This window comes from Euprymna scolopes, chromosome 37 (genome assembly GCF_053919585.1).
Source record: "Euprymna scolopes isolate OS-2025 chromosome 37, ASM5391958v1, whole genome shotgun sequence".
In the NCBI taxonomy this organism is placed as follows: Eukaryota; Metazoa; Mollusca; class Cephalopoda; order Sepiida; family Sepiolidae; genus Euprymna; species Euprymna scolopes.
Genome location: NC_136518.1, coordinates 68437315 through 68458338, shown reverse-complemented (window position 1 = coordinate 68458338; position 21024 = coordinate 68437315). Strand labels below are relative to the sequence as shown.

Here is a 21024-nt window from a genome sequence, read left to right as displayed (position 1 = left end):
TTAGCCACCCTCATCGCTTAAATATCTGTCTACGTGTCTGTATACTATTATATAAAAGAATGTTGGGTACGTGTGTCTGTAACCAAGGGACTCCAAGACTCAATTTGGAGATTTCACTCAAGTATACTTCATGTGTCTGGGAGTTTTCTCACGTATGTTTTATATCACATGATTATCGATAATCGATACAATATAATTAAAGTCCGATTTTGAACAAAGTTAACAAGTCGAATGGCAGGGTCTGTTTTCATGATTAACACAAATGTTTAAAAAAAAATTATAATTCTGAATCTTATCCTAATTCCTGAATATTCTAATGAATACTAACACAGAATTCTCGTATGTTGCATCATCTTTTATTCCAACTGAACAAAAACCAATTGCTCTTCTCACCAAACTGCTATACAATAACTTACACGCACTTGTCATAGAAGATGATGCTTTTTTCTTCTGGTTCTTAACAATCGATACTAAAGATATATAGTAATATAAGAGAACATGCATTATTTATAAGTTTACCCAATAGATTACTTATAAGATGGATATTTATTAGCCATAGTTTGGACTTATACCTACAGTTATATTAAGTAGAAACTATATATTTTTTCTCTTCTCAAATGTACTGGTGACTCTCTGCATAAAAAATAACAACTGAACTTCGAAGCTCATTTTGAATCATACCCAAACTCCTTATGCGATACTATTTTTATGTATTTATTAAACCACATATCATATTTAATCCTCATTTAACTCTAGTAGATACGAACTTTTAATCTACACCCATTACGCATACATAACCATAGCCTTTCCACTCAAAACATGTGCTGGTCCTGGATATGACCTTAAACTACATCCAGTGGTGAGGCCCCAGCTTGCGGGCTTTGGGGAGTGTGGAGCCACCATTTAATTACCATTGCTCCCAGGTCCACTCTGACCCGGAGTTGTAGTACCTGTTAGGGTCCCAACTATGGGTTAAATAAAAACCGACTTGAAAACAACAAATATATTCTATTAAAAATTTTTTCTTCAAAATCTTTGGATTCGGCATTAAATAACCCAAAAAGGGTTGATATGCCGTAAAACAAACACAACCAACCAACCATCTAAACGTGTGAATAATCACATCTTTCAATCTTAATCTTACTTTGAGGAGTGAAACTTCATAGCAGAAAATAAATGTCTTTGATACTAATGCGATTAACTCTAACTACCCATGCGAGGGCGTGGAAATACCTGACTTTTAAACCAGGCGCGGGATAACCCCCTCTGCTTTGATGGACCCGTACATCTCGTCCGGTAATCCATCTAGGTGAGGAAAAACGCCGATATCAAACCTGTGCCTCATACGTGTTGGCAACAAACGGAGAAGGGATGCCTCCTCAGTTCTCGTCGAAAACCTCCCTGGAGCTGGTGACTCGATCAAACATCGATTTGCAAACCTAACCTGTTGAAGTAGGTTCTGCCTATTGCCCGGCTTCCATACTCATCCTTTGCCTATTAGAAAGGAGCAGAAGCTTTTCTTTTGTCAGTTTTAGTTTTTAATTTATTTTAAACACTTATCATCTTTACGACAATTTGTTGGTGAATAAATGTAACATAATTGAAAATTATTAAAAAATTCTTCTAATATTTTTATTATTCTTTTATACTAACTCGTTCCACGGTGTTTCCCACAAGCCATATTGATATAGCCTTCAAACACAATTCCTTTCACGCACGCACGCACTATAATATATATATATATATATATATATATATATATATATATATATACTTGCATTTCAGCCCGGTCTTGCCTGGGTATTTGGAGGTGTATGTTGAGCAAAAAAAAAGGTGGGGTCAATTTTTTAAACATTGACCCTTGTTATGACCCCTTAAATTTTATTTTTTTGGATTAAAATCAAGTTATATAGTTAGATCCATATCTAAAATGTAAAGTGTTTAGACCCAAAATTGTCGGAGGAGTTTGGTAGAGTTCTCAAAAGTCAAATCGTTGAACTTTGACCCCTTAATGGCTAAATTTCTGGCCGAAAACCAAACACATCGATTTCCCCAAATCTCAGTACCCAGTATATCAAATTTAGAGTTTATAGACTTAAAATTGACAGAGTCCTTGCGTATGGAAATGTACACACACAGACACACACAGGCAGACACTTTCACTTATATATATATATATGTATATATATATATATATATATATATATACGAGCAAACGGTTAATAAAACATGTTAAAAAACCCATTGAAATTAGTTAAAAACATATTTAATCTGAAACGGAAACACTATATAAGTGGATAGTCCTTAATTCGCGGAGTTTCGAAGAAATACTTTCCTTCTCATCAGAGGTAGGAATTAGCAAAATGCGGGATCGGATTTTGCATGCAAAAGTATTTGATGAAACAACAAGTAAGTAAAAGATCTTACTTGAATACAAAAAAAGTGAAGCAGAGGGAATATGGTGAAGAAAAAGGTGATTACACATGAATGGATAGTCTGGTGGAAGATAAATAATCCAGTGACGGTAAAATCCAAATATATAACTTCAAGAAAGTTAATTGAATTTCCATTTGCACAAGTAAAATCCAAGGAAATCCCGTAATTGGAAGAAGACGGTCCATAATAATCCAAAGGCAGAAATCCATGGAAAAGTTCACAAAAATGTGTACAAGGAAAAAAATTCCAATAATATTAATACAAAATTCTAATATATAAACTCAAGTTTACATGCTAGGATTCGTTTTTCCCTAAAAATCGAAAGTTCATTTAATATTTGTGCCCTTGTAATCTATTCAAAAACAAAAAGGGCAAATGAGTGAAGGCAATCACTTTTACAGGTTAGAACGATAAAGTTGTTGCCATAAAGAAAACAACACTACAGCTTTATTTTAAAACTGTTATTGAAAAATCAATTCAGGTCACTTAATTACGTAGAGCTTATAGCTATTCAATGTAGCCGCCTTCAGCCTCAATCACAGCCTCGATCCTAAACTGGGAGCATGCCTTTTCAACAAGCGCCGGTGGGAGCTCGGCGAATACTCGGTGGATGACGGCGATCAGGTTGGCTTTGGGTTGTAGGAGGTTATGTTGGTGATGTTCGCGGCGTATGACCAAACGAAGTAGTCCAGCAGGTTCAAGTCGGGAAGGAGAGGGGCAGTAATAAAAGGGTAAAAAGTAGTACTCCTAAGTTCAAGCCTGGCTCAACTAGAAACAACTAAGGCTATAGCGTTATAAATTAGGATTTTCGATTCTAGCTTATAAAATCCAATATTTTTTTAAAACCTTTGAAATCACTACTATATATATAGTGGGTGTATATTCATAAATACACATACATATGTGTGTAAACACACACACACACACACACATATATATATATATATATATATATATATAAACAGATACAGAATTGACTGTAAAATAATAAACACAAAATCTGCATAAGTTAAAATATCGTACTTAAGCGTATTTGAATACCGGGCAACGCCGTACGTCCAGCAAGTAATTACGTTTAAGAGAAATATATATATATATTAATCTATAATATGAATATTTACTAAGCTTTATTGTTTCCTTTTGTTTAGGTGCGCCATCTGATTCGTAAACGCGATTAGTTTACGACCAGTTTGTACGGACTACGTTTTGGGATACCATCGGATAAATACATATTTTACCTCATTTTGGGTTTAAGGTAAGTGCTTTTTCAATTGTATTGTTAAACATACTGTGTGTGCTTCATGTGAGAAAACTATATTTTTAATTTTTAGATTTTTTTGTTGTTTTATCTGAGTTTGGTTTAAAGGTTTAAATAACATTTGTTTATATCTTTGAACTTTAAAATCGGCTCAAATCCATACAGTTCTCGCCAGGTTGTCCATTTCACTGATAAAAGTCTGACTATTTAATCCAATTTACAAAAAAAAAAAAAGAAAAAACAAAGTTTATCACTAACTGACAATTGCTATAATCACCACCATTCAGTTGCTTCCAAGCTTTGATAAGTCTTTACCGTATAATGTGTAAAATCTTGCGATTTTCAGGTTCTTCACATAATCACTGTAGATTTTTTATCTCTACTATTATCCAAAAGGAACGTTGTGTACGTGTATGGGAGTTCGTTCCCACTGGACTCTAAAACAGCTGGGTCGATTTTTACTAAATTTCACACGAAGGTACTTTATCTAGCTAACAGTGTCCTCGGAATGTATTGTTGAGTATCGATAATCGAAGCAATCCGATGAAGGAAGGAACAAACGATTTTTACTTAACTTAAAACGCTGCAAAACCTTACATAACAAGTGCATTTGAGAAGTTACAACATAAACGCGCCGGCCTATGAAATCAATAGTAGATTCCGTACTATTACAAGAGCGCGTATGAAATTAATGTTTCTGTTTAAAGCACATATGCACCGTGATACTTAATCTTTTTTTTCATTTTAAATTTAAATGCAAGCAATTATCACCGCGCAAGCGGTAACGCCAGGCATATAAAATCAAGAGTAGATTCTTTGATATCACAGAGGTGCGTTTGAAATGTTTTTGTTTAGAGCACAGTGGAAGCATCGTACTTGACTTTTGCATTTTAAACTTTAATCCAAATTATCATATACTTATATATATATATATATATATATATATATATATATATATAATTTTCTAAAATCAACAGTAGGTTCTTTACAGTACAATTTAGACTACAATGGATTGTGAACTAAATAACTGCGAGAGGCACGTGAATTCCTCCCGGTGCACCGCGATGTGTCCTCAACTAGAGCAGCGAAATAATCGATTTGATTGAAAAATGGGAGATTTCACTGATTTCAATGAAAATAAAAACCGAAGTGTGAGACATTCGTTGATCCTTATTCAATATTGAGCAACGTCGGCTCACCGTGCTAGTTTATCAATAATACTGCAGTGTAACCCGGATATAAGAGACTCCTATCACGTCCTACGACTGTCTTATGCCCGAGTTACACTTATATCCGGGTTTCTTATAACCGGGTTACACTGTACATAAACCCAGGCTTTAATTTGGGACCTGAGAAAATCTCTCTTTTATTCGTTTTCTTATATTCGGGTCTCCTCTATCTGGGTTACACTGTATTTGTAATCAGTCGCATCTATTCGTTGTGTTGCTATACGAACTTTTATGGTATTTGTATTTTTATTTGAACTTACAAACGGTTACTAGGTGAAATTACACCACTTTAGTGTTGTTGTACACAACATATATCTGTACGTCATAATCACATTGTCACGTCCGTTCCCGTTGGGTCATCGAAGTTAAGAAAAGTTGAGCCTGTTCGGTACTAAAATGGATAACCATTTGGGAATTCCAGGTGCTCTATTTTGTCTCCCCCTATCTGTGCATTGTTTCCGATTATCCTGCATCTCTATGGAATAGTTTGTAATCGTTTTCCGTCCGTAAAAGAGGCTGCTAATTGGTCAAAGTTGAATTATTTATACGTGGGGGTCATCGGATGCTTATTAGTCCAAAGTTTCACAAATGCGCCTGTGTGAATTGCTCACATGACAGATTCCTTATGTTAAGAATAAGTCGATTTGAAGACACTTTTTAAAGACGTGTCAAGCTGGCCTGATAGATATCGTATTTTGGTTTGGATCTCAGCTCGAGTATTTTTTTTATTTCTTAGAAATGAACTGTTTAGAGCAGAAACAATACTCGCATGCACAAGTCTATTCCTGTATGAATAAAATCTTAATCTTCATGCGTATCTTGGCCCTGTCGGTGGGGCATTAGAATACGCCGACTGCCCCCCTGCAGAGGGTAAAAGTCCCTCAATGGGGGTCCTGGATATGACCTTAAACTATATCCAGTAGTAAGGGCCCCAGCTTGTGGGCTTTGAGGAGTGTGGAGCCACCCTTAATTACCATTGCTCCCAGGTCCACTCTGACCCGGAGTGGTAGTACCTGTTAGGGTCCCAACTATGGGTTTAATAGAAACCGGCGTGAAAACAACAAATATATTATATTTAAAAAAAAAATTCTTCAAAATCTTTGGATTCGGCATTAAATAACCCGAAAAGGGTTGATATGCCGTAAAACAAAAACAACCAACCAATCATGCGAGCTGACAACTCCAAGAGGCGTGTCAATATTTAAGCCACATTCCTTTTCGCAGCCCAACCATATTGAACAAAAAATAAACCCCAGTGTTTGCTTAACTTGTAGACTTAGTTTCAATCATTAAATTATATTTTGCTTTCGATTTCGATTCAAGCTGATGTCACTGAAATCACATTTAACTCTTGAAATCATGACTTTATATTGGGTAAACTATATTACGAAATAATTAGCTCTATAATAATAAATACGAAATATGCGTAAAGTTAAATATCATATGAATGCGGACTTTACAGCTGGGCAAGGCCGGGCCCCTCTGCTAGTTAATTATAAAAACTTGGTAGATAACCTAAAATATATACCTTTTAAATTGTTGGATTTCGAAAAATGAGTGCAGATTTTATTATTTCTAAATAGTTGAATATAAAAAAAAAGTGGGCGTAAATTTTATTAACAACTCTTTATATTAATCTTCTGTCATTTTTTTATCAATTTTAATGCAGTGAGAATGTTTCCATCTATCTTAATATAGCATATCTGTTCAAATGAAATATACACAAATATATGCGCTAATCATTGAGAGACAGCGCTAAAATACTGCAATATCTTCGACGTGGAGTGAGCTTTATATTCTTTTAATTGGTTATAGCTGAAGAAAGAGTAGGCACTGTTCGTATTTCTTGCTGAAATTATTTTTGTGTATAAGCAGTAAGCCGACAGGCATGCGGTGTCGGCTTAGAAACGAACCAATTATAAGTTCTGATGTTCTTACTGACAAAAAACAGGCGTAATATTGCAGCCAAGTAAACGAGCGATAAAAATACAAAACAATTATACAACAAATAACATTTACCACACTGTAGTAACGAAGTGAGCTGACGCGAAAATAAGCAGCCACGATTAGCATGCGCTCGCTGTAAGGAAACATGATATGCGTTCCATGCAATCCTTTTTTTATATAAAACAAATTTAGACGCAGTTTGGAAACCGTATTCTAAACATATCTGCTGCCCATAGGTTTTATTTGTTTGTGTTTTTGTTGTTGTTTTTGTTTGTGGTTTTTGTTTGTGTTAGTTTTTTGTGTCTGTTTTTTATTTGTTTTTTTTTGTTTGTTATTGTTTTATTGTTTGGGATTGTTTTATGCTTGTTTTTCTTTCTTTTTGTTTGTGTTTATGATGCGGCATGATGTGACCCTCACTCTAAACAACAATAAATACCATAACCGTGGTCGGAAACTGAGCTGTGCCATCAAGCGTTGAACCAACTATCCAACTAGTAGATGGTTTGCAAAAAAATGTTTTCATCAAACGGAAATGTAATCATTCTAGGGCGACAATTTTATCTTTCCACTACGTATTTCTTTTTAATCCCTTTAAAACGTCGAAACTATATGTAGCAAGACCCACTCAGCTACTTTAACGATATATATATATATATATATATATATATATATATATATATATATATATATATATATATATATATATATATATTCTTTTGGCGGAACATATCAGTATATTATCTATTTACAATAAATGCTAGCCATATTTAAATTCAATACAAAGACTGCTTGGTAGATGATAGACGTTTGTATGTTCATAAATGATATATAGTATTTCCCGAAATATGCAAGCGTGAGTTAAAATGGTGACATTGCTTTGTTTTATATTCTACTAGCGGGGGGGGCGGTACCCGGCGTTGTGTTAATGAAAACCTAAGAATAAGCGAAGTAAAAAAATAAAATAAAAAAACGAATGTTAAAACTTATTTGAAAAATAAAGCGGGGGGGGTATACCCGGGCGGTGTGTGTGTGTGGGGGGGCAATCAAAACATAAAACACAAAAAAAAACTAACGTAAAGCAAACGAACGATGTTAAATGTAAAAATCACGAAAACAAAAACAAAAAAAACAGAAAAAAGAACGTTAAAACTTCTGAAAAATAAAAACCAAAAAAAAAAAAAAAAAAACAACACGTGAAAAATGGCTTAAATAAGCCTGTTTAGATATTAAAATTGAAAAATCGGTGGGTACCCGGGTGTTTTGGGGTGTGTGTGGTGGTCGGGGTGGGGGTGTTAATGAAAACCTAAGAATAAGCGAAGTAAAAAAAAAAAACAGAAAAAGGAACATTACGTGAAAAATGGCTTAAATAACCCTGCTTCAATATTTAAATTTAAAAAATCGAAAAAAAAATAGACATCTCACACCACGATTCGAACTCAAAATGTTTGGATAATGACCTAACGCTCTAACCTAATACGACGTACATGAAATTATGTCAGTTCTTCAAATATTTAAACTAAATCAGGTTATGACGTCATCGAACATGCGTAGAACCGATCTCGTCATGAGAGGACGGTTTTTGCTGGCCCTCCTTGTAGAAAAGTGCCGATTTCAGGGTGAAAAAATTAACGTTTTTGGCCAATTTTTCGATATTTGTCGGGCGAAGGATGAGGCTTTATATGAGACCAAATTTGTGAATTTTTGTTCAGGATGTCGAAAATTTTCAGCAGACACACAAACATACACACATACATTTTCGCTTTTATATATATATAGATTATCCTGTGTGTTCGGCGTTGCCCGGGTGTTTGAAGGCGTGTGCTGAGCAAAAAGAAAAAAAACAAGTGGTAGTAGGCAAGAAGGCTCGAACCCGTACTGTAAAAGCGGGAAAGGATGTGAAAAAAAAGACGTCTTTGCCGTTGCGTCCATCGCCAAAACCAGAAGTGGCGAAGATTAAAATTAAGGCTAGTCGATCGAAAGGATGTGATACTTTCGAAAATATCAGCAAAAAAGCAACCCCCTCCTTGTCGAAAAGTGGCCAGTTGTGGGTGAAGGAATTTTTAGACAATTTTTCGATAATTGTCATCCAAATGGTCGAGCATCAAAACGAATCCGGTCTTGTGAAGATACGTCGCCTTCGTCGAAAGTTTTAGGCATACATACATACATACATGCATACATTCTAACAGACAGGTGATATTTATCTAATAGATTACATTGGGTTATAACAAAACAGTAAACAAATTTAATAAAAACAGTATGTCTCAGTTTCCTTTCCATTGACATTTAGATTCGTTTGCAGGAAGATTTTACAGATTTAATTTTAAAAAATGGCTCCTTATTTCCCTTTTCTCGCTGTTAGCTTTTCCTGTTTTCTCCGATGAACTATAGTCAATATACGAGATCGTACACCTTTTTCTAATACAATTATCCAGCGGTACATTTCGTCCTTATAAGAATCATCAGGGTGACGAATCCGAGCGAGGTTTGAAGAAAAAACAGAGGATTACTTGTCCTGTTACGGCTAATACAAAATCCTAAGGAAACAGTTTTGCATTGCTGTTAAAAACCAGCATCGCTTTTATTTCGAGCGGTTTCATCGCGGATACGATAAACAAAAAAATACCTGTCCTAAGACGGGTACACTTCCACTCATAGTTTAGCATTAGTTTTTCTTATCGATATTAAAATACAAATATAAACTTAAAATATAAACGTGTTCTTGATTTGATAAATCCTCATAATATATCTTGGCTTTACATTCACCGGGAATATGAATTGGAACAGATACATCGAGAGTATTGCCAAGGCTGCTGCAAAGCAGGTGCGCTCTATCTACCATACTAGAAAATTACTTACGCCGAAGAGTTTCCTTTACCTCTACAAGGCCACCAATCGATTATGTATGCAATATTGTTGTCACATTTGGACTGATGCATCTACCTTCTCACACATGGGCACGGTTCAAAAGGTGTCGCCAACCTAGTAGGTCTGTTAGCTAGGCTTCAACCTCTGTCTCATCTACGAAATGTTGCATCTCTCTGTCTGTTTTACAAGTATTTTAATGATAAGTGCTCTGATAAACTACAAACCCCTGTACCCCTTTGACGTAAATACACCAGCGAAACACGACATCATCCCACTCCTATACAGATCGCCAGTGGCCAGAAAGCCTTCTACTATAATAGTGTCTTCCGTCGAACTGCTAGACTTCTGAATTTCCTTCCACGTTCTTGCTTACCTGACTGTACTGACATGCAGAATTTTAAGTGTAATGCAAAACATGCAAACAGACATCTTGCTACTTAACCACTTACATAGTATGTCTGCAAATTATGACCCAGATATTAGCTTCTACATTTAAGTCACATTGAGAGGAAAATACAATTAAAAAAACTTCTAGAAAAATTACTAATATGTAGGTGCGTCTGAACAATCGGCACCCAACTAACAATTTTTCTTTTTGTATGCCAAATATTTCTGCAGATTATTAGATAATAAGCTACCAGATTATAAAAAATGGAAAAAAAAATCCTAATTCAAATATTAAGCGTTCTAATAAATCGATCCTCCATTTTCAGCCCCGATTTGTGGCTGGCCCCTCCCCCGTTATTATTCTTTATTTCTTTTTTTTTTTTCTTTTGCAACTTTCTCTTAAAGAAAAGTTCGATCTGTTACACTCCATCATTATATTTGTTTAGTCTACCCCGTGGTCCTTAAGGGGTAAGATAAAAATATGTTCATTTATTATCTTTAGAAAAAAAATTGAGAGAAAAATAAAACCCAGGAAGCCTCAAGAGCACTACTGCAAACCTTAATTAAACTTAAGGAGACGAGGCTCTACTAAACGCACTACTAAAACCAAGTTTCTACTTCCCTCTCTCCTTGAAAAAAAAATATTTAAGGCCTAAAAACATAAATCGTCAGAATCCACAGGGGCGCTACTAAAAAACAGTAAATACTGTTAGCAATATGATAATAGTTGTATATTTATATTTAAATCAGTTTTTTCAACCGTGTTAAATTACATTTATTTGTAAGGAAAACATGTTAAATAAGTTAAAACCAAAATATTGTTGAACTGGTGTATTATATGAATAGCGGCCGTAGCTTTTGATAGCGGATTTAAGACATGGCGGCCATGAATAGATAGGTTGACGAACTTTTTAAAACCGGAAATCACAAACCGAATAGACGGTTTAAATGCTCAAACATGAGTTTTATAATTATACTAGCGGAGATGCTGGGCGTTGCCAGGGTGTGGGAAGGTGGGGGAGGGATAAATCAAACAAAATAAAAAATAAAGAATACGCGAACAAAAAAAACAGCGAACGTGATGCAAAATAAAAAATAAGCGAACGAAAAAGAAATGGGATAAATAACCCTGGTTCAATGTTCAAACTTCTGTTTTAAAATATTGGAAAAATAAAAACAAAAAACAGCGAAAGTGATTGAACAATTTAAAAAAAAAGAATAAGTTTTCCTTCAATATTAAAACTTTAAAAATCGGAAAAAATATATCTGATATCTCAGCTCGAACATGCAATCTACAAATAACGACGCTGACCTATAACGACTGGTCTATGATCGCGTGAGGTCAGTTTTTTTTAACAAATTCAAGAAAGAACTTTTTTGCACATGCAAAGTAGATTGTCATGAAGGAACGATTTTTGCTACTCCTCATTGTAGAAAAATGCCTTGTTAAGAGTGAAGGATTTAATATTTTTAGCCAATGTTTCTTTATTTGTAGTCAAAATGGTCGGGCTTCAAAACGATACCGATCTCATGAAAATCTGTCGCCTCTGTCGAAAGTTTTAGGCACACATACAAACATACACGCATACATTTAAACATATTTATGGCCTTTATATTAAAGACTAGCGGGGGTACCCGGCGTTGCCCGAGTGTTTGTTTCCGGGACGGGGGGAGGGTTAAAAATGTTATGGTAGGTAAGTAGGAAGGATCAAACCCGGAGTCACGAGTAAAAGTAGGAAAATAAAGTGTGAAAAAAAAACAAAAAAACATCTGCAACGTTAACAGTTCGGCCACCAAGAAAAGTCCATTCCAGTTGTTTAGGAAAAAAAAAACAAAAAAAAAACGACTACGGTAGTTCGGCGCGAACGTGAAAATATAATGTGAATTGTCCAGCACGCTAACCACTACGCCACAGAGCACTGCAGCTTAGTTTAGTGATTTTAAATAACTTCACATGAAAGAACTACGAAGCCAAACCGGTATTCTCTTCTCAACTGTTCCTTGTGAACGATCCCCAAACGGTGTTAAGTGGTGGCAGGGGGAGGAGGAATTTATTAGAGAGAAAATATTTTACCACTTCCATTGATCTTAACCGATTTTGGGCGTGACTTCTCAGCAGAAAAAGTATAGAAATCTAAGATTATCGAGGAATTTGAGAAATAATAAGCCTATAACACACCTCAGATATTGTTCTGCCGTTTGTGCATATTATATTTGCATGAAATATCTTGATTTTTAATCCTATTAATGTCAAAATCAGACGGGAAAAAATGAGTTCATTTTATTTATATGTGTGCTCGGCGTTGTCCGGGTGTTTGGGAGTGTGCTGAGCAAGAATAAAAAAAGGTGCAGTAGGCATGAAGGGTCGAACCCGTCACGCAAAGGCGGTAAAGAAATTGGAAGTGTGTGTAAGGGTGTTGGTTAAGCAAAATAAAATAAAAAACAAAACAAAAATAGTAAAACTGGGAGCGCAATATATATATATATATATATATATATATATATATATATATATACTAGCAAAAGTACTCGTCGTTGACTGGGTTCAAAAACAGCGTACAGAAAATGGACTGTGATTTATGAAAGTATGATAGGTTATGAAAAGGAAGGATTGTAAAGAGATAGCTTCGATTTTGGGGTATCAAAACCAAAGCAAAATATGATGAAAGTAAAAATAAAATAGATAAACCCCATAATTTATTATACCATACTTGTTCACACTGAAACACTTATCACAATATTCTGTGGATCTATATTAAAAAACATTGTTAAACTTTGTGACATATTTCCATTCTATGGAGGCCATGTGCGAACGAACACCCCATAATTTTATTATACTATATTTCTTCAAACTGAAACATAATTATCAAATATACTTACGCAGATAACTATAACAAGTCTTTATTAAAGTGTGTGCCTATTTCCATTCTCTGGAGGCCAGACGCGAACACAGACCCCACAATTTTATTATACCATCCCTATTTAAGTTAAAACATACTTATCAAAGTATGATTATGTACATCTATATCAAAAACACTTATAATCGTTTTTTTTTTAATTTTTAATTTTTTATTTCCATACTTTGTGGACCAGGCGTGAACGTAGACCCCACAATTTTAATGAACCATCGTTCTTCAGATCAAGCATACCCATTTCTGTGTCTCGATACATCTTCTATCTATAGATGCAATCATTTTTTAAAAATAGTCAACCATATAGTAGGAGCCTATTCGTGACCACACACACACACACACACACGCACACACACACTGACATTCAGCTTTATGGTATATTATATATATATATATATATATATATATATATATATATATATATATATATATATATATAGGAGTAAGCAGGCTCGAACCCGTAACGAAAGGAAAAAGGCGAAAAAAAAGACCGTCTTTCTGATGTGCCTACCGTGGTTGTGACGTCAGAGGCGGTCGAAATAAGGCCTTTTATGCGACGTCGTGAGCGCGAGGGTTAAATTATTGGAAAAAAAATATCAGCGAAAAAACCGACTCTCCATGCAGAAAACTGTTGAATCGAGGGTGAAGGAATTACTGTTTTTGACCGATTCTTCGATATTTGTCGTCCGAAATGTCAGTCTTCAAAATAATACCAATCCCTTAAAAATCCGTCGCAACTATCGAACGTTTTGTGAGACCTACAAAAACACATTTATACATAAATTTACACACAGGTGACATTTATATTATAGACTAACTTGGGTGTTTGGAGGTGTGTGTTGATCAAAAAAAGGGGGGTAGCCAGGCACGCTCGAACCCGTACCGCGAAGGAGGAAAAGAACGTAAAAAAAAAACGTGACCTCTTTACTGTTGCGTCCATCGAAAAACTGGAAGAGCCCAAGTTTTAAATTAAGCTTAGTCAATTGAAAAGGGGGGATGAGTTTTGAAAATATCAGCGAAAAAAGCGATACCTTCTTGTAGAAAAGTGCCTAGTTGAGCGTAGAGAAATTTATGCGTTTATCCAATTTTTCATAATTTATCATCTGAAGCGTCGAGCTTCTAAACGATACCAATCTTGTTAAAACCCTTCTCCCCTGTTGAAGGTGTAGGTATATATATATATATATATATATATATATATATATATATATATATATATATATATATATATATAATGTGTATATATATATATATATGTAATATATGTATATATAGTAATTTATAGAATATATATGGCTATATATATTACTAAGTAGCTCTACCTACGTATTGAGCACTTTTGAAGTAAATACTTAAAGTTTACGCATATATCTATACTTTCGTATATTAATTTTATGTGAGTAAATGAAGTAGTTATATATATGTATATATGTGTGTATATGTATGTATATATATGTATATATATGTATATATATACATATATATGTATATATAATAAGTTAGTTTTTTAACTAAACGGGCTTACATTATATTTATTTGTAAGAAAAATGCGTTAAAATATGTTAAAATAATATATATTGTTGACCCTGTGTATGCTTTGAATAGCAGCAGCATTTTATATCGGATATAAGACAGGCGGGCATGTAATAGGTAAGGAAATGACTATTTGCAAACCGGAAGTCACAAAGCGGATAGACGATTTATATGCCCAATGATGCTGATTCGAGATATTGCATACATATATATATATATATATATATATATATATATATATATATATATATATATATATATATATATATATATATATGTGCGTGTGTGTGTGTGTGTGCATTTATACTTGTATGTATAAATTAATTTCTCATCAATTTTCCTTACGGAAAAAATTTTTAGCATTTCAAAACTTCGGAACATTTTTACAGATCTGTTTTATTAATGCAAAATGATCATCTACATCAATATTGACTGTTTTCCTTTGTAAACCCCTCAGCTAAGAAATAAATGTATATGAGAATATAATGTCGAAAAAAAATCTATGTGACCATGTAATGTCGAAAAAAAATAATTCCATAGAAGATTCAGCATCGCGTATTTACTAAAGTAGCTATCTCCGAGTTTCAAGCCATTTTTCCTGAAAACGCCGTGCTAAAAACAGCGATTAAAATAAGTTCTAAATAAGAGGGCCTGATACGTTTGCATAAACTCTTTTAATATAAGTATATATGTGGTTACAATATCTAGAGATTTGCTTCACTGTATCAGGACTTTTTCGTGCCACTGAAGAGGGCAAGTGCTTTGCGTCGAAAGTGAAACTTGATTTACAGATTATTCGAAACTGTGATAATAAGAATGAAAAGAAACACCTAAAGTTCCGATTATTAACTAGGAAGTGAGTGTAAGCGGGTACAACGAGACAAACATTTTCTGCCGTCGGCATAATTCTAACACGTATCTGCCTAATGTATGTATTGACTGCCACGAAAACTACACTTTCGATTTTGTGAATTTACATATAGAGTGGCTTCCACAACCGTAAGAAAACATTGCACTTTTATTGGTACTCCGCAATACTCCGCAAATGTTGTATGAATCTGCATATTCATGTTAAGTTTTCACCTTTTTATCTTCTCCGTGAATGTTTATTTACAAATACGTATTGGGGATGTTCGGATAGAAAATGTACGTCTTACTTTATCCAGACTATAACACGAATAACTTTTAGACTAATCATTTTTACATTTTAAATATTTGTGTCTTTTGTGTGTGTGTTTTTTTTCATGTAGTGTTTTATCCAACTTGATTTAATCTTAGTACCATGATTCTGTGTTTTATCGGAATAATTAAAAGCCCATGTGTTTTTCTGATCCAGGCCTTGAAATCTATGAAAAATATTAATAATTATTTTCCTAATAATTTCGAGTTATAAAGTAATACGTTTATTATGTATAATAAATAGGCTTATATATAGTTTAATTCACGCAGATTCTGTATCTATAATAACTAGTAAAATATATATACATATTAGTTATTTCAAATGTTTAGAGGAAAAAATTATGACTGAGGTGCCATCAGCTAGAATCGAAACCAAAATGATTTATCTCTCTAGCGTTATTCGATAGCTTTTGAGTGAAGACGACGTCCATGTAGGAGTTGATCATATTACCTGACTTTAACGTATCAATTTATAAATGCGCATGCGTAGAAGATACAATTTTGGTAGACGTACGCTTGTTACATTCGTTTAAAAAAATAATAGCGCTTTAGCAGCCATTTTCTCCGGCTGTAAACCACATTGAATTTATATCGGATTTTAAGTCTGAAGACCAAATTTGACAATAGTTTGTTGCACACCATTCCGCACGCAGACAAACGAGGTCACTTTTATATATATATATATATATATATATATATATATATATATATACTAGCATGGGTTCCCGGCGTTGCCCGGATATTTGGAGGTGTATGTTGAGCAAAAGAAAAGCGACCATTTTTTTAAATTTTGACCCCTATTATGACCCCTTAAAATTTACTAATTTGGACTCAAATCGAGTTATTAAGTTAGATCTATGCCCAAGAGACTTATATCTAAAAATTCAAGTGATTAGACCCAAAATTCTCAAGGGAGTTTGGTGAAGTTCTCAAATGTCAAATCGTTGGAATTTGACCCCTTAATCGCTAAATTTCTGGCCAAAACCCGATCACATATATTTTCCCAAATCGTGGTACTCTGTATATAAAATTTCGAGTCTGTAGACTGCAAATTAACAGAGATATTGCCTACGGAAATGTACACACACAGATACACAGATACACAGACAGACAGACACTTTCACTTATATATATATATATATATATATATATATGTAAAAATATATTTTCTTATAATATATACCAATCTGTATTTAAGAAGATCAATGTAATTACAGAGCAATATAAAGAATAAATGATAAAAAACTGTATTCCAAAATTTGTGATTTATCCCTTTAATTCAGTTGACTTTTACAATTCTTTACAGTATCTGTTTCGTAGTGCGAAATCAGTTACTAAATTATTATATCAATCAATGAATCTATCATGCCCTGAACTCATCAGAAGAAATAGAAACAATGAATCGGTCAAAATGGAAATGAACTGTGATTGATTAAAATCCGAAAATTCGAAGAGAAGCTGCATATACCTTTTAATATATTTCCATTACAACATTTGGAATTATATATATATATATATATATATATACATATATATATATATATATATATATATATATATATATATATATATATAAGCGGGATAAGACACTGATTAGAATTCAGGTGAAAATCCTGATAGATATTACTTGAAGTAATACTTTCAGAGTGATCCTAGCCGTAAAGGAGAAGCTCAATATTTAAGAATATAGCAATATATGAATTTAGTGGTTAAATTGAAATTTTGAAAAAACAATATATAGACACATATATTCGAATTAAGAATTGATTGTTTGACTAAAGGAATATATAGAAGGGGTTATGTTAATTTCCTTAATCCATGGATTTTCAATAATGGCTCATATCATCAGAGGAAATGAAATGGGATTAGCAAATGTGCAGCTGTGAATAGACACTTATTTTGCTTTTCAGCATAAATCTTGAAAATGTTTTTTTGGGTGATGAATGAAAATTATCTGGAAATAATTATAGGAAAAGGGGATTTGGTACAACCTGGGCAGTTATTATCGGAAGGAGTACCGTGCCATTCGGGGTTATAAATCCAGTTCGGCAGAATATTGGTTTAGGGGAGAAGGCAGTAGTCACATACAACAAAAAAAAAGCGTGGTTGCTTCTTATTAATTTTCCGAAAGGTATACTGGGCAGCCATATTCGTTGGTGCGTTGAGTGTGTTTTGGTAGATCTATATATTGTTTTGTTCAGAATTTAAATTTAACCACTAAATATATATATATGTGTGTGTGTATATATATATATATATATATATATATATATATATATATACATATATATATATGAGAGAGAGAGTGAGATGGCACTCGTCTCTCGCTCCTAGACAAGGTTCAAAAGAGAGTCGCCAATCTGATAGGTCCCAAACTGTCCTCTAAACTTCAGCCTCTGTCACATCGACGAAATGTTGCATCTCTCTGCTTGTTCTACAAGTACTTTAACGGTGAATGCTCTGACGAACTGCAAGCACTTGTGCCCCCTCGACGTAAATACCTCCGAAAACCCGACAAGCAGCTAAATCCCACCCCTTCACAGTAGAGACCCCTAGATGTAAGAAAGCCTTGTACTCCAGTAGTTTCTTCCCCAGGACAGCTAGACTTTGGAATACTCTTCCGGGTGCCTGCTTCCCCAACTGTACTAACATGCAGAAGTTCAAGTGCCACGTGAACCGACATCTTGCTGCCCAGCTCCCTACACAGTACACTTGATGCCTATATCCCTGATAGTAGCCCCATACAACAAAGTGGCAATGTGCCTTGTTTGGGGTGAAAATGTAATTAAAAAAAAGAAGATTATTGGTTAAATAGTGTGATCGCCGCCGAGAAGAGATTGCGAAACAAAAATTTGAATGAAAATTCATTTAAAATTAGTAAATATCCTAGCATAATCGAAGTCTTTCTACATGATGGCTGCCTACTTCAACCGGAACCATGTTATGTGAAAGACGAAATGAGATGTACGAAGTAAACCCGTTCGTTATATTTTTATTTTTATGTCATTAAATAATTTACTTACATTTACTGAAATCAATACATAATTATTTTCTCTTGAACATATTTTTATGTCAACGACATATGTGTGTGTATATATATATATATATATATATATATATATATATATATATATATAGTGTGTGTGTGCGTGTAATTTCACTTCACGCGACAAAGTATCGTGGTAAATGCCTCTCAGAAGCTCAAAGCATTAACTCTAGTTTTAGATATTCTTCTGAGGTGACAGGTCTTGGAACTTGACACAACTATTGAACTATCATGGATTCATTAAAGGGTAAATATGACATTTTTACCATAATTCAAGGCTTGTAATTCTGGAGACGATACAAGTAACAAAGAAATGACAGTATTAAATCTTTCCTTACATTGTTCAGTATGAGAATAGCGATGATCAATTCTAGAATCTGATTTGGAAATATGCAATACCAGCATTTCAGCCTGGAGGTGTATGTGGAGCAAAAAAAAAAAAAAAGGCGGTCAATTTTTTTTAAATTTGACCCAATTTATGACCACTTAACATTTATTATTTTGGGCTCAAATCAAGTTATTTTATATCCATGTCCAAGGAACCTATATCTAAAATTCCAAGTGTTTAGACCCAAACTTGATTGAGGAGTTTGATAGAGTTCTCAAAAGTCTATTCGTTGAAATTTGAGGCCTTAACAGCCACATTTCTGGCCGAAAACGGATTACAAAGATTTTCCCAAATCTCAGTACTCTGTATATAAAATTTCGAGTCTGTAGACTTAAAATTAACAGAGTTATTGCGTAGGGAAATGTACACAGACACAGACAGACAGACATGTTCACTTTTATATATAGATTTAGATCATGGTTCACTGCAATGTCCAATGTAAATAGATACTTGTTGAGTTTTCATTTGAGGTAATCATTTCATTCATTGCTTTAGCATTTATTGTTCCATTATCCATCATAAAGTTTCACTAACGTTTGTCATCTAGTTGTTTTTTTTTATATATTTTTTGTTAAGTGGTTAACTATAAATATAAACAGTATTGTTTACTCAAAAGCACTGAATGTGAGGGCACTTATATTAAACATGTTTAACACCGAAACATAGTACTGTTGAATCCTTTATAACTAACATACTTTACTCGGTTTTATTTCTGGAATTACCAAGTCCGACACAGATAATCTATATAAAGAGTTTAGCTCATCATTAGTGCTTGGACACAAGCAAATTCTTTTCATTGTTTTGACTCTCGAGTGTGTATCCGTTGATATCTTATATGCTTTTGTATAGAGTGATGTGATTTTTAGTTGATTTACTGTGTCGGATATATACTCGAGAGTAAAAGCAATGAAAAGAATATACTGTTGTCATATCCCTACTAATCATCAACAAGAAAAATAAACAGGGGCAACGACTCTTACTTTTAAGTCAATATTTATGTTCTTTTATAGGTTTAACTCCGAAACTGCGAAAAGAGAATACAGCATGTAATATTTTCAGAAAATACTGTAATACAAAGACACGCCGTGAAGATAAACTATTAAAGTTGAACAAACATACATTGTAAAGCTCAACTCCAATTTAGAACTTTTGTAACAGCTTAGCGTTGTTTTTTGAAAAATCGATAATTGAAATTTAAAACTTGCGTCGCCCCCTCCTTCGTTACCGAACATCTTTCAACCGCGTTAAAATACGGTGTACCGTTTGTCGCTAATTTAGTTTAATCCTGTAATTCAGTTATCCTAATTGATGTTTATTGTTTTCGAAAAGCCTGTCAGACACTATTTCATGGAAGGATCTTAAGTGCCAAATCTATACACGCTAGCACATGAAAATAAAACCAAATACATTAACAATAATTAGGATAGTTATAAACGTTAGTATGTTAATAAGTGTCTTGAATGTTTCCATGCATCTAAAAACTATCATCAAACTTTCAGATGAAGATTGTGAGACTCTTTTTAATACAGTGGAGAACGATAAAATTGTCGCTCTAGAAAGGACATGGTTCCATTTCCGTTTGATGAACATTGATTGTTTTTCAAACCATCCAATAGTTTACCAGTTGTGTACAAATCCCAAGAGCGATATACACCTTCTATTATGTCTGAAAATGAAGACAATGTTCAACGAGCAAGATTAGAGATGCGCCACTGTGCAGCCCATGGTTTTTACTGCTGCAAGTTATAAGGACAGAACCATTGCCAGCTCCCTCAAAATGCAAATCCGGACGGTTCAACGCTTTAGAGCACAACTCAACGTATCGGGCGACCACGGTTATT

General features: G+C 34.0%; 1 long non-coding RNA gene across 4 annotated transcripts in view; it reads left to right on the top strand.

The window, feature by feature from the left end:
• LOC145261215 (uncharacterized) overlaps positions 1–21024 on the top strand; it is a 915235-nt gene that overhangs the window by 481998 nt on the left and 412213 nt on the right. For all 4 annotated transcript variants that reach the window (XR_013864425.1, XR_013864423.1, XR_013864424.1 and 1 more), the window contains one exon: positions 3585–3691. This is a non-coding gene — a long non-coding RNA (uncharacterized LOC145261215). The remainder of the gene's footprint in view (positions 1–3584; positions 3692–21024) is intronic.